This window comes from Schistocerca americana, chromosome 4, assembly GCF_021461395.2.
Source record: "Schistocerca americana isolate TAMUIC-IGC-003095 chromosome 4, iqSchAmer2.1, whole genome shotgun sequence".
NCBI classification, from domain to species: Eukaryota; Metazoa; Arthropoda; class Insecta; order Orthoptera; family Acrididae; genus Schistocerca; species Schistocerca americana.
The window spans coordinates 736,454,455-736,467,780 of record NC_060122.1 but is presented as its reverse complement, the minus strand read 5'-3'; the positions used below and the strand labels follow the sequence as shown (position 1 = coordinate 736,467,780).

Here is a 13,326-nt window from a genome sequence, read left to right as displayed (position 1 = left end):
CACGGTGCAAATGTTTGTGGCTGCCGTCACTGTGTCACCCCTGTACTGAACTCAGAACAGAGCAATATGTTGGAAATGTTATGTTTTCTCCACTTGGCACTCCATTCTGTAGTGTCCACAGCTCAAAATGGCAATACGTAAACTCAAATAGCAACACTGACAATTGATAAATAAACCCATAGCAACCAGAATACCAACATGCAAAAGAAAAATGGTACAAACTTATGTACTAACCTAATACTTTATTCACAAAGCATGGTACATCAACATGCCTACATCATATCATGACTCAGAACACACTGCTTTCTTTGACACGCTCATAGGTAATAGATATTATTCTGCTCTCTGGATAGTGATGTGTGTCACTATTGATTACCCCCTCCCATACCTCACTGATCAGTTTAATTAAAAAATTCAAAACAAAAGCTATTTCCCTCTCCATCATGAGAAGTTTGAACTCAGTACCATAAACAAACAGCAAACTTCATTATTGTCACTGTTTATATAAAATATACCCGAACAGGTGAGGTTTTTTTACCAATGCTTTTTTCGTAATTTATCTTTCAATAAATTATTTTCAGTACAAGCATTAAGTAACAAGTGAAAGTGAGAACTCCAAAATGTGAAATTTGAGCTCAGCATCAAAAACAAACTTTTTATTATCACTGTTTATATTAGAATATTCCCAAAGGACATTTTTTTAAATTTATCTTGTAATTAACAAATTATTTTCAGTAATAACCTCAAATAACAACAACTGAAAGTGATCAAATTCCCAACAAATCTAATAGCTAAGTCAATCGCTCAATACCTCATTTGTTTATTTATTTTATTATCCATCTTTAGGCATTAAAAAATGCAATTGATGTCATTTGTGTACATATACAGTTTACATAACTAACAGAAGTGGTGTAATATATTGCAGATCATTATTGTCTAATAAGATACAAAAATTTGTCCTTGATGCTGCACAAGGTATTTGCATTATATTTACATGTATAAGTTTAACCTAAGTGAAACTATATTAGTACCGGTACTTAAGATCATCTTTAGTGCACTTCACTCATGAATGACAATACCCGAATTTGTCAAAATTCACCTGAACATCTGCATATGATCTTTGCAAGCTTGTTCAGACATACATGTTATGACATGCTCTGTAGCCTTGTTCATCTCAATATCCGGCCACTAGATATCCAACATGTAGATCGCTGGACATCTGATGTGTGTGTCCAACCAATCAGCTATCCATTTAATCTTTAATAAATATTACTTAGACTTGGGGAAGATTCTAAATGGTATATCACAGGGAAGAGTTCCATGACTACTGCTTTTCTTGGTATATATTAACAACCTTCCTTATGAAGTTCAACAGAAATCCATCCTATTTTTGGATGGCATCAATATTTTAACTGTGGGTGTGGATCTGGAAGAAGCTACAAACAGAGCTGAAAGAGCTTTATTTAGGCTAGACAGTCGGTTTGGAAATAATAAATGGATACTACCCTGGAAAAGAAGGGTCTCCACCTTGATGATAAACTAACATTAATGAAGCACATCAACAACATAAGTAGTAAATCAAATTCAGTCTCTTATGCATTATGGTAGTTAGCCAAAACTTTTAGTACAGTAGACCCTCATTTAGCCAAATTTCAAGGGATTGAAAAATAGCCCAATCTGGTTTAACAAAGTTTGAATTAATGAGTTTTTTTTGTTTTGTTTTGTTTTTTGGGTAAAAATATGTGACTGTTGAGTTCTTTTTTTCAATTGCTATGGTCACTAACAAAGAGTCTAGTGTGAGCAGCCAGAGACAACAGTCATGTGTGTGTGTGATGTATGTTTACTTGTGTGAAAGCAAGAGTGGTTTTTCCTTATTTGATTAAGGCTTTGGCTGTAGGTTTAATGAGTAACCATTTTTTTCTTTTTTTAATTGTGCTGTCTACAACTCAATGTGTCATCTTCACAGTGAGTGCAATCTACCCTTTCTATAACTGTTGATATTCAAACCCAGAAATTCCCTTTTCCTGGACAATTTTGAACCTATTCTTGAAGCATGGGGACAGACAATGGAATCCGTGAGTGCATGTGTTGGAACCATTTGAACCACAAACCCTCCATTTCTTCATGTTTCACTGGTCTCGTGCACTTGCTCTTTCCATTAAATGAAGTGCTTGTCTATTCTCTGTCTTCAAACAGTCAGCAAGCTCAATATGTTGTTGCATGTCGTGCTGTGTATGGTCTGCTCAGCAATTCCTCTTTTCCCCTGCCCTTGGGTCTAATGCTGTGCAAAGTGACACATGATCAGCAAGCAAGTGATCTGGCCACTGGTGCAAAATTACAGTACAGTGAGAAAAATTGTGTGAAAAGTGTAATGTAAAATACTGTTGTGCACAGCACTACATAAGTACATACTTATTTGGTTTACACAAAAAATAAGATATGAAATTTGTAAGTTTGAGATCAAATTTTAGTTTGCAGTACAAATTATCTGAAATTCAGTATAAGCAGTAGATTTTTCAGTGTACTTCGACCGGACCCGAACAGCTAGTACGGGTTAACTAAGTTTTCGGTTCATCCAGTTTCATAATAACAAGGATCTACTGTATGGAAGCCCTTAAAAGGTTTTACTCTATAACTCTTAATCAATTATGTCATGTAGAACAGAGTTATGGGGAAGCTCAGTAAATATGAAGAAAGTATTTATCATACAGAAGATGGCTATTCACACAAGGACCAATGAGGAGCACTGAACGAGCTGCAGACCAAAATTCAAACTTCTAGATATTTTTACATACACACTAAGAAAAACATTAGCCAGTTAAAGGAAAATGAGGAAGTACATCAATAAGGAACAAGAAGTTGTTCGAAACTAAGAGTGATTCAACACATGACAGGTCATTATGAGAAAAGCATAATATACATGCGGATACATGGATTATCTTCCAAACAATACCAGCCAAATAAAGAACATTAACTCCTTTAAGCATACAGCCACATAAATACTGCATAAAGATCCATTTTATTCCTTAAATGAATTTTCTGATTGTTGGAAGTTAAACCCAAAAATATGACACACACAACAGCATGAAAACGGAAGTAGGATTCATTCAATTTGGTAAACATATGAATGTATGTTAATTTAAACATTATGGAATTAGTCATAAACTTCAAGGGAGAACTTAAAACACTGCAAAATGTCATATTCTTATTGTGCTGTAATCTGTTCTCTCTATAGTTTATATAGTAGAGTACACCTTGTAAATGTCACCGTACAGAGAAAATGTCAGAGCCTACATGTAATGATTCAACATGTATCAACCGTAAATATCAAATGATGGAATGAGTGAATATACAAGCAAATAAATTATTCCTCTTACAAATCTATTAAGTACATAATTCTATGGTTGATATGGGATAGGCAATTTTAGTACAAGAAAAGTTAACATACCTTGTGACTTATAGAATAAACAACCATTATAGGATAAAAAAACTACAATGGACATACTGAGCCATCTGGAATTCCCACAAACATATCCTTAATACTTACATGTACATTACATACATACAAATATAAGGGTGGTTTCATAAATCTGGCAAATTTCCATGGAAGAATGGCTCATTTTTGTTGTACCTTCATGGTTGGTATGCTTGATTATTCCAAGGATCACATAAGGAATTTCAACAATGTACACTGAATAGTTCATTATTGACATCCATCTGAATTGGCCAGACTGAAAATGTAGAAAACCGAGTTTTGTGCTATTACTGAACATTTTCATCTGAAGGGTTGGACTGCTGCACAAATCAAATTTGGAAGAAGCTCATGTAGACTCTGCATCATCATAAAAGACCAGTTACTTTTGGATTAATGAATTTAAAAGTGGTTGGACAAGTAATAAAGACTAAGTGCACTCTGCTCGTCCAACTGAGGTCACCACAAAGGAAACCATTGACAAATTCAATGATATGGTGATGCAAGATTATCGAAAAAAAATTCAGCAGACTGATGAGGCTGTAGGCATCTCAACTGAATGAGTGCATAATATCCTGCATGGGAGAATTGGCTATGAAGAAGCTGTGTGCAAGGCGTGTGCCATGATTGCCCACAGTCGACCAAAAGCACATATGGCACAACATTTCAACACAAGGTCTGGTGATGTTTAATCACAGACTGTAAGACCTTTTGAGCCGATCTATGACTTAACAAAACCTGATCCATCATTACACACCAGAGTCAAAATGGCAGTCAAAACAATGGACAAAGACTGGTGAAAGTTCACCGAAGAAGGCAAAGAGTATTTTGTCAGCTGGCAAGGTGGTGGCCAGTTTTTTGGGATTCCCAAGGAATAACCCTCACACATTACTTGCAAAGAGGCAGAACCATAACTGGACTCTACTAGCTTCATTGTTGGCTGAAAAAGGACCAAGGTTGACACACCAAAAAGTGTTCTTTCAGCAGGGCAATTCACTATCCCATACTTCAACAATAACAATGGTGAAAGAGTATGAATTGGGCTTTGAACTGGTTCCTCATCCACCATATTCACCAGGCTTAGCTCCAAGTGACTTCTTTCCCTTCCCTAACTTGAAACTTGGCTTGATGGGAAGAAATTTTCGTGAAATGATGAAGTGACAATTGCAGTCAATGAGTAATCTGCAGAGTTTGACAAAGTATTTTTTTCATAGGATGAAAAATCTGGAAGATTGCTGGACCAAGTGTATAACCGTCAAAGGAGACTATCTCAGGAAGTAAGGTGATTTGTTTATGAAAAAAAAAATTCTCTTCCTTTTTTACCAGATTTATCAAACCAGCCTCATATAATACTCTGATTTAAAGCATTAGAACTTTATTTTATAGAAGTATTTCCTGATGGGACTCCAATAATGGAGACAAGGTGGTCAATTGTACAAATATTTTCTTCACAAAGCGCGATACAATAGCATATCCACTATGTATCAAAGCTCATAATACACTGAAGTCTTTGACTCATACACAGATGTTTCTCTCCTCATTCGCCAGTGATGCATATCACAGTCGATATCCCCACAATTTCTTGAAATTGCTTAACAGTGTAGAAGCACTGATAAAACAATAGTTGTCTGAATTTGACTTTCATTTATATTATTGGTCTGATTGGTATGAAGTCCACTGAAAGATGGCTATATACAGGCTAACTATAAAGTCCATGAAATACTTCAAAAAACTGATACAGATAAATGGCCAAGCACAACATAGCAAATGAAACAGTATACGAAGTACAAACTCTCACAGCTTTTTACAATGTTTATAAATGTTCTGTGTGTCCACCCTTCATTGCACAGCACACATTTTAATCAGTAGTCTAATTCTGCCCATACCTGGCAGAGCATGTCATGAGTGATGTTAAGAACAGCTGCTAAGATGTAATGTCACAAGTTGTCCAGGTTATGTGGCAGTTGGTGAACATAAACACTATCCTTGATGTAACCCCACAAGAAAAAGATCACAAAGCATCAAGTCTGGCAACTTCACAATGAAATAGCACAAGGTCAGCAACTGCAACACACCTATCCTGTGATGTAGCAATGTCCCATTTAGTTAATGGCATACACAATTGCGGAAATGTGGTGTGGTGCCATCTTGTTGAAAGGTGAAATCCCTGTTATCAGTTTCAAGTTGTGGCATAAGTCACAACTGCAACACATCAAGATACGTGATATCATTGACAGTTTTCTCAGTGAAGAGGAAGGAAGACTAGAATTTAATATCCCACCAACAGTGCAGTCAATAGAGATGGAACACAAGCTTGGATTGTGAGAGGATGGGGAAGGAAATCATGCATGCCCTTTTCAAAGAAATCATCCCAGCATTTGCCTGAAGCAATTTAGGGAAATTGCAGAAAACCTAAATTTGGATGGCTAGACAGGTATTAGAACTGTTATCCTCCCAAATATGAGGATCCATAGACTGTCTTATTAGACAAGGCACAGAATAAATCAATTTTCTTGGAATTCCAGATGATTTCAACAGTACATGTTTCCTATACGAATATGTTGGGTCTGCTCCCTTCCCTAAATAATGAAAAGTGGTTTTGATACTGAAGATTAATGTGTTTGTGAAGTCATCATTTTCAAGATGATTCTGCATATCAATAAAGAACTGCAGATGGCACAATTTATCATCATAGCTTATGGTTTGCAGAAGCTGCAGTTTGTACAGCTTCACTCTTACCACACTTACGAAGGATTTTCCACACCATTGGCTGTTAAATTCTGCACTAGCTTGATAGATAGAGTCTGTGGGACTTCAGACCATCAGATCCCTCACATGGCCAAATGTCTGTCCTGACATGTCTGGGTGCCCCAAATGTTTTGCATTGCACAAACCTTTACCCTCTCTGTACCATTTCTCTACACTGTTGTATAAAGTGGTGGTGTCTCATGAAACTTACAATGAAAAGCTCTTTGTACACTCACTACCATAAGACAACAGGCAAATTCTATCCCATAAAATACCTTCTCTGCCTACATTTTCAGCAATTACGGTTCGTGGGTCCCTTGTCAGCAGTTTTAAAACTAACTTGCTGGAGCCACATTACACACACACACACACACACACACACACAAACACACAGAGAGAGAGAGAGAGAGAGAGAGAGAGAGAGAGAGAGAGAGAGAGAGAGAGAGAGAGAGAGAGAGAGAGAGAAGTCCCCTGGATTCTATAATTACCCTGGATTTTGATCACCAAACTTTACACAATTGTCATATACGTGACTCTTGCTTTTATATCATAGGATTGGCCATTAATGCTGCATTGTGAAACAAGTTAAGTATGTATAGATACGCTAGGGCCAGGATTTTAAACTGCGAAGAAAGTGCCTCCAATGTAAACATTTCTTTTTAAATGACATTATTTTCTCTGCCTGGTTCTTAATATAAAAACAGTATGAGACCTGGATACATTCCCAAAAAATCAGATCACAGCTCGAAACAGAATCAAATATACGAGGGCTATTCAGAAAGTAGGGAGCGTTTCTGACTGACGCCGCTAGGCGTGCACCGATCGCGTATATTTTGGTATGTGCGTGCTCGGCAGCTCAGTCGGCATCCATCTGTGACAGTGGGAACGTCTCTGCGCATCTGGTTTTTTCAATATTCGAATTTGAAATGTGCACTGCAATCGAAAATCCCGCCATTTGTGAGGTGCAGTCTGCAATACAGATTTTGTTGGCAAAAAACCTAAAACCTACAGAAATTTATCGTGAACTGTATGAAGTGTACGGAAACAACATAATGAGTGAATGTTCCGTCCAGAAATGGTGCATTCGGCTAAAAAATGGCAGAACTAATGTTCATGATGAAGAGAAGAGTGGACGCCTGAGCACTGTGACTGACAATCCTGTCACTAAAGTTGATGAAACAATTCATGAAAACTGTTGCTTCACAATAACGGAGCTTTTACTTTCTTTTCCACAAGTTCCATGGACTTTGTGGTTTGAAATTGTCACTCAAAAGCTAGGCTACCACAAATTTTGTGCACAATGGGTGCCCAAAATGCTTACAGAGCACCATAAAGAGCAGCGTATGGAAGCAACGTTGACAATTTTGGAGGCCTACCACAAACAAGATGATTCATTACGGGATCAAATCGAAACCTGTGATGAGACTTGGGTGAAACACGTCAATTACGAGACAAAATTACAGTCCATGGAGTGGGGGCACACAAGGTCCCTCCCAATAACCAAGAAAATGTTTGCAAACATGTTGATGGCACAGCGTTTTGGGATAGGCAAGGTGCGCTTCTTACTGATTTTCTCGAATGTGGAGCAGCCATAAATTCTGCCCAGTACTGTCAAACTTTGCACAGCCTTGGAAGAGCAGTTCAAAACTAACACCGAGGAAAGGTGACGTCCAAAATTTTGTTTTTGCATGACACTGCCTGACCTTACATGGCGAACCCCACTAAAGAACTCCTTAATTCATTCAAATGGGAAATTTTCCTTCATCTGCCCTGCAGCACCCATCTTGCAACTTCCCTATTCAGAGCACTCTCATATAAGACACATACAAGAATGACCTAGAACGAATTCAGCAACATGAAGCAGAAGGCACCAATACATCAGAGTACTCCAAAGACTTCACCTTACATGAGATCAATGCAGCACTCAAAGAAATGAAAAAAAAAGAAATAATAATAATAATAATAATAATAATAAAGGCTCCAGGATTTGAGGGGGTACACCCAGAGCTCCTCATCAATCGCGGAAACAAGACACACACATGGCTAGTGATTACTTCACCAATTTATGCTTTCAGGAAACATTCCAAAAACCATCAAAAGAACAAAAATTGTAGCTATACTAAAGGCTGCTGAACCAGCAAATAAAGCTGCTAGCTATCGTCCAGTCACCTTCCTGAGCTGCTGCTACAAGCTTTTATTACAAAAATTTATCCTTAACAGAATCAGTCCAAAGATCCATGAGTTACTCCCACCTACCGAGCAGGACTGAGACCTCACAGAAGCTGTACTACAGACCCAAGTTCTTAACTTAATCACACATATAGAAGCTGGAATTCAATGACGACTTAAAACATCAGTGGTTTCTGTTGACCTTGAAGCTGCCTATGATATATTATGGAAACAGGGACTCCTATACAAACTTGCAAGTGTTATACAGTGTCAAACCATTAATAGGCTCACAAATAACATGTCATCTGAGAGGTACATATCTAAGTGGTCCTCGGCAATCAATTAAGCAAACAGAAACTTAATAATGGTCTTCTCCTGGATTAAGGTTTAGCACTAGTTCTTTTCAACTTATGTACATCTGATCTCTCTGAAACAGAGTTGAGGAAGTTCATCTACATCAACATGGATACTCTGCAGACCTCACTTAAGTGCCTGACAGATGGTTCATTGAACCATCTTCACAATAATCCTCTATTATTCCACTCTTGAACAGCAAGCAGAAAAACGAACACCTATATCTTTACATGTGAGCTATGTAGGTCAGTGTCAACAAAATATTTTCGCATTTGGGGGAGAAAGTTGGTGATTGAAATTTTGTGAGAAGATTCAGCTGAAACGAAAAACGCCTTTGTTTTAATGGCATCCATCCCAAATCCTGTATCATGTCGGTGACACTCTCTCCCCTATTTCGCAAAAATACAAACCTTGCTGCTCTTCTTTGAACTTTCTTGATGAACTCTGTTAATCCTATCAGGTAGACTATGCAGCAGTACTCCAAAAGAAGATGGACAAGCACAGTGTAGGCAGTACCTTTAGTAAATCTGTTACATTTTCTAAGTGTTCTACCAATAAAACAGTCTTTGGTTTGCCTTCCCCACAACATTTTCCTTATGTTCTTCCAACTTAAATTGTTCATAATTGTAATTCCTAGGTATTTAGTTGAATTTAGGGCCTTTAGATTTGACTGATTTATCATGTAACCGAAGTTTAACAGACTCCTTTTAGCACTCATGTGTATGACCTCACAGTTTTCATTATTTAGGGTCAATTACCAATTTTTGCACCATTCAGATATCTTTTCCAAACCGTTTTGCAATTTGTTTTGATCTTCTGATGAGTTTACTAGACATTAAATGACAGCATCATCTGCAAACAACCTAATATGGCTGCTCATATTGTCTCCTAAATAATTTATATAGTTAAGGAACAGCAGAGGGCCTATAGCACTAACCTGGGGACACCAGAAATCACTTCTGTTTTACTCAATTACTTTCTGTCAGTTACTATGAACTGTGACCTCTCTGACAGGAAATCACTAATCCAGTCACATAACTGAGACGATATTCCATAAGCACCCAATTTCATTACAAGGTGCTTGTGTGTTATAGTGTCGAAAGCCTTTTCGAAATATAGAAATATGGAATCAATTTGAAATCCCTTGTCAATAGCACGCACTACGTTGGGTGTGTAAAGAGCTAGTTGTGTTTCGCAAGAACGATGTTTTCTAAATCAATGCTGACTTTGTGTCAACAGACTGTTTTCTTCGAGGTAATTCATAATGTTCTAAAGCAATATATGTTCCAAAATCCTGCTGCATATCGACATTAATGATATGGGCCTGTAATTTAGTGGATTACTCTTGAATATTAGTGTGACTTGTGCAACTTTGCATTCTTTGTGTACAGATCTTTTGTTGAGCAAGCAGTTGTATACGATTGTGAAGTATGGAGCTATTGCATCAGTGTACTCTGACAGGAACCTAACTGGTATACAGTCTGGACCAGAAGACTTGCTTTTACTGAGTGATTAAGTTGATTCACCACCCCGAGGATATCTACATCTAAGTTACTCATGCTGGCAGTGGTTTTTGGTTCGAATTCTGGAATATTTACTTCTTCTTCTTCTGCTTTGGTGAAGGAATTTTGAAAGGCTGTGTTTAGTGACTCTGATTTCACAGCACTGTCATTGATAGTATTTCCATTGCTATCAAGCAGAGAAGGCATTGACTACCTTGCCACTAGCATACTTTAAAAACCCATCATTTGTTAATTTATTTGGCATGAATTTGGCAGAAGTTAGTTGCTTTATTTTAACTGTGGAATGGCCAATGCAAAGCCACATGTCACTTTTAATGGTCATATCCTCTACCACCAAGACTTCCCAGACAATCTACTTTGTTTCTGTGTGATTTAAATATTTCACATGTGAGAGAAATCAATTTTCAGCCAACCACAGCAATGAGGGCAATACAGCTTGCATCAGATCTACCCCTCTTCACTGGCTACCAACTCTATGACACATTGTGCCACCAGATCTTCAAAGACAGAATGCCCTTCTCAAGGAATATCAAAAATTAATTAAAAATCCTCAGCTTTCAATTCACTCTCACTTGCCTGCACTTAAAATGAGCTGATTTAAGTCAGGCAGTCACCTATCACATTGTCAATATCGGCACAAGCAGTGGATTCCAACATGAGCAGGAAATGGTCAGAAGCAAGGGAAAATACTGCCCATGAGGAATATGAGACACTCTTAAGACCCAGCACAAGACCAGCTGGAATGGAATTAGCACAATGTGCTTGGAAAACAACTAACAGAATTTGTACAGGCCATGGCATCTGTGCAGAAGGCCTCCACCAATCAGGAAAGGCTACATCATCTCAATGTGACACTGGCAATAAACATCAGATGATCAGACACATTGTTACAAGCTGTACCAGACAAGCTTAACATGGAGATCTAGAAGATTTCTTTGAAATGACAATAGCAGACCTTGAAAGGATTGAAAATCTGTAAATCATACTCTGGAGAAGCGTGCTAAGTAAATGGATGAAAGACGCAAAGAACCACCATGACTTAATAACAAAACTTAGAAAATGCCAATAAAACAGACTGTAGCACACACTGTTCAAATATAAATGCTGAAATACCCACAGACAAAAGTTAGTAGAAATCCATGCACCAATGAAAGGTCTGTGCAAAGCACACAACTTCCATTGTCATATGTTAGTGAAAGAAAAATAGTGCCAAGAATCTTGGGAAATTCTAGTCCTACATAAACTCACTAAGAAGGTCGAAGGATTCTATTCATTCACTTGTAGATATGTCTGTTGTGGCATAAGAAGACAGCAAAAGGAAAGCTGAAGTTTTACATCTCACTTCTGAAAAATCATTCACACAGAGTATTGCAGGAATCCAATCATTTGACCACCACGCAAACGTGCCTATGGATGCCAGAAATAGGCATCCCTGATAATGAAAAAGCATTGAAGGAGTTGAAAACAAATAAGTTGTCAGTTCCAGATGAAATACCAATTCAGTTTCACAGAGAGTACATCTGCATGTATACTCTACAAGCCACCTTACAGTATGTGGCAGGGGGATGGAAAGGAGGGGGAGGGTACTTTGCATGCCACTATCACTCCCCCCTCTTTCCTGTTCTACTCATGAACGGTTCACGGGAAGAACAATTGTTGGCAAACCTCCATTTAGTTCCCCTTAAATCACTCCATATGCATACTCCTCGATGTTTTATGGATGTGACCACATCCAGTAATTGTTCTGCAATCGTGTAATCCTTCTGCCTATTTATCCACAGAACATGGTATTTGTTTATGCTGAGCATCAACTGCCAATCTTTGCACCAAGCATCAGACCTATGTATGTCTTTCTGTAGCTTGACACAGTTTGCTGGTGTTGTGACTTCTCTGTATATAAAAGCATCACCATGGCAAGCCTCATGGAACTTTTGATGTTACCCACCAGGTCATTTACATGTACTGCGAAAAGCAATGTACCTACAACTCTCCCCTGGAATAACCCTGATGTTACATCTACGTCTGAAGTTTTCTTCTCCACTTCGAGCGACATGCTGTGTTCTGTTTGCCAGAAATTCTTCAATACAATCACACAGCTGGTCTGATACTGTGTACAGTCTTAATTTGTTCATTATGAATTGGTCCAGAATTGTATCTAACAGGTTTCAGAAATCAAGTAACACAGCATCAACCAGTATTTATTGTTTCTGGATCTCGTAGACAAACAGAGCAAGTTAAATTTCACATGTTGATTCCTACAGAAATGTCATAACATACAAGCATAAAACATGTTCCAAAATAAAACAGACAAACATCAGAGATATGAAGCTTATAGTTTTGTGCATCTGTTCAATAACCCTTCTTGAAAATGGGAATGATCTGTGCTTTTTTTCTCCATCATTAGAAATACTTCATTCTTCCAGCAAGCTACAGTACTCTGCTGCTAGAAACAGAGCAAGTTTTTTTGCATACTACATGTAGAATTGTGCTGGTACCCCACCAGATCCAATGGCCTTTCCACTGTTTAGTAATTTTAGTAGCTTTTCTATCCCATGGTCACCCATTTCGATATCTGTGGTGTTGACATTCATGCAACAATTTAATGGAGGAATCATAGTATGAACTTATTTAGTGAAACAGTTTTTAACCTGACAGCCTTCCCTCTATCACCCTCCACTTCAACGTCATTATGGTCACAATGTCTGGACAGATGGCTTCAATCCATTTACTGTTTTAACATAAGATCGAAACTGCGGTAACCCTATGTTATCACATCTACTGTGCCACCACCACACTGACCACAAACATAACAAGGCATGTGACACTGATTCATCTTGTTACAATTTAACTCATCCGCACCACCTTCTGGCAGATTAATAACCTACCTGTTACAATCCTGGAATTTGGGGGGGGGGGGGGGGGGCCTCTCTCTCATTCTGTTATGCTTCATTCATGTGTTCATTTGACTCCCCTCTCAGGCCACTTGTTATGATATAGGACTCTGCTTAGCTATGTGCATGGAATTTGTATAGAACTTCTAAACCCTATTCTCACTAAAGT

General features: G+C 38.0%; 1 protein-coding gene across 4 annotated transcripts in view; it reads right to left on the bottom strand.

Annotated features, from left to right (window-relative positions):
- LOC124612441 (glycerol kinase-like) overlaps positions 1-13,326 on the bottom strand; it is a 177,131-nt gene that overhangs the window by 150,867 nt on the left and 12,938 nt on the right. The window lies entirely within an intron of this gene.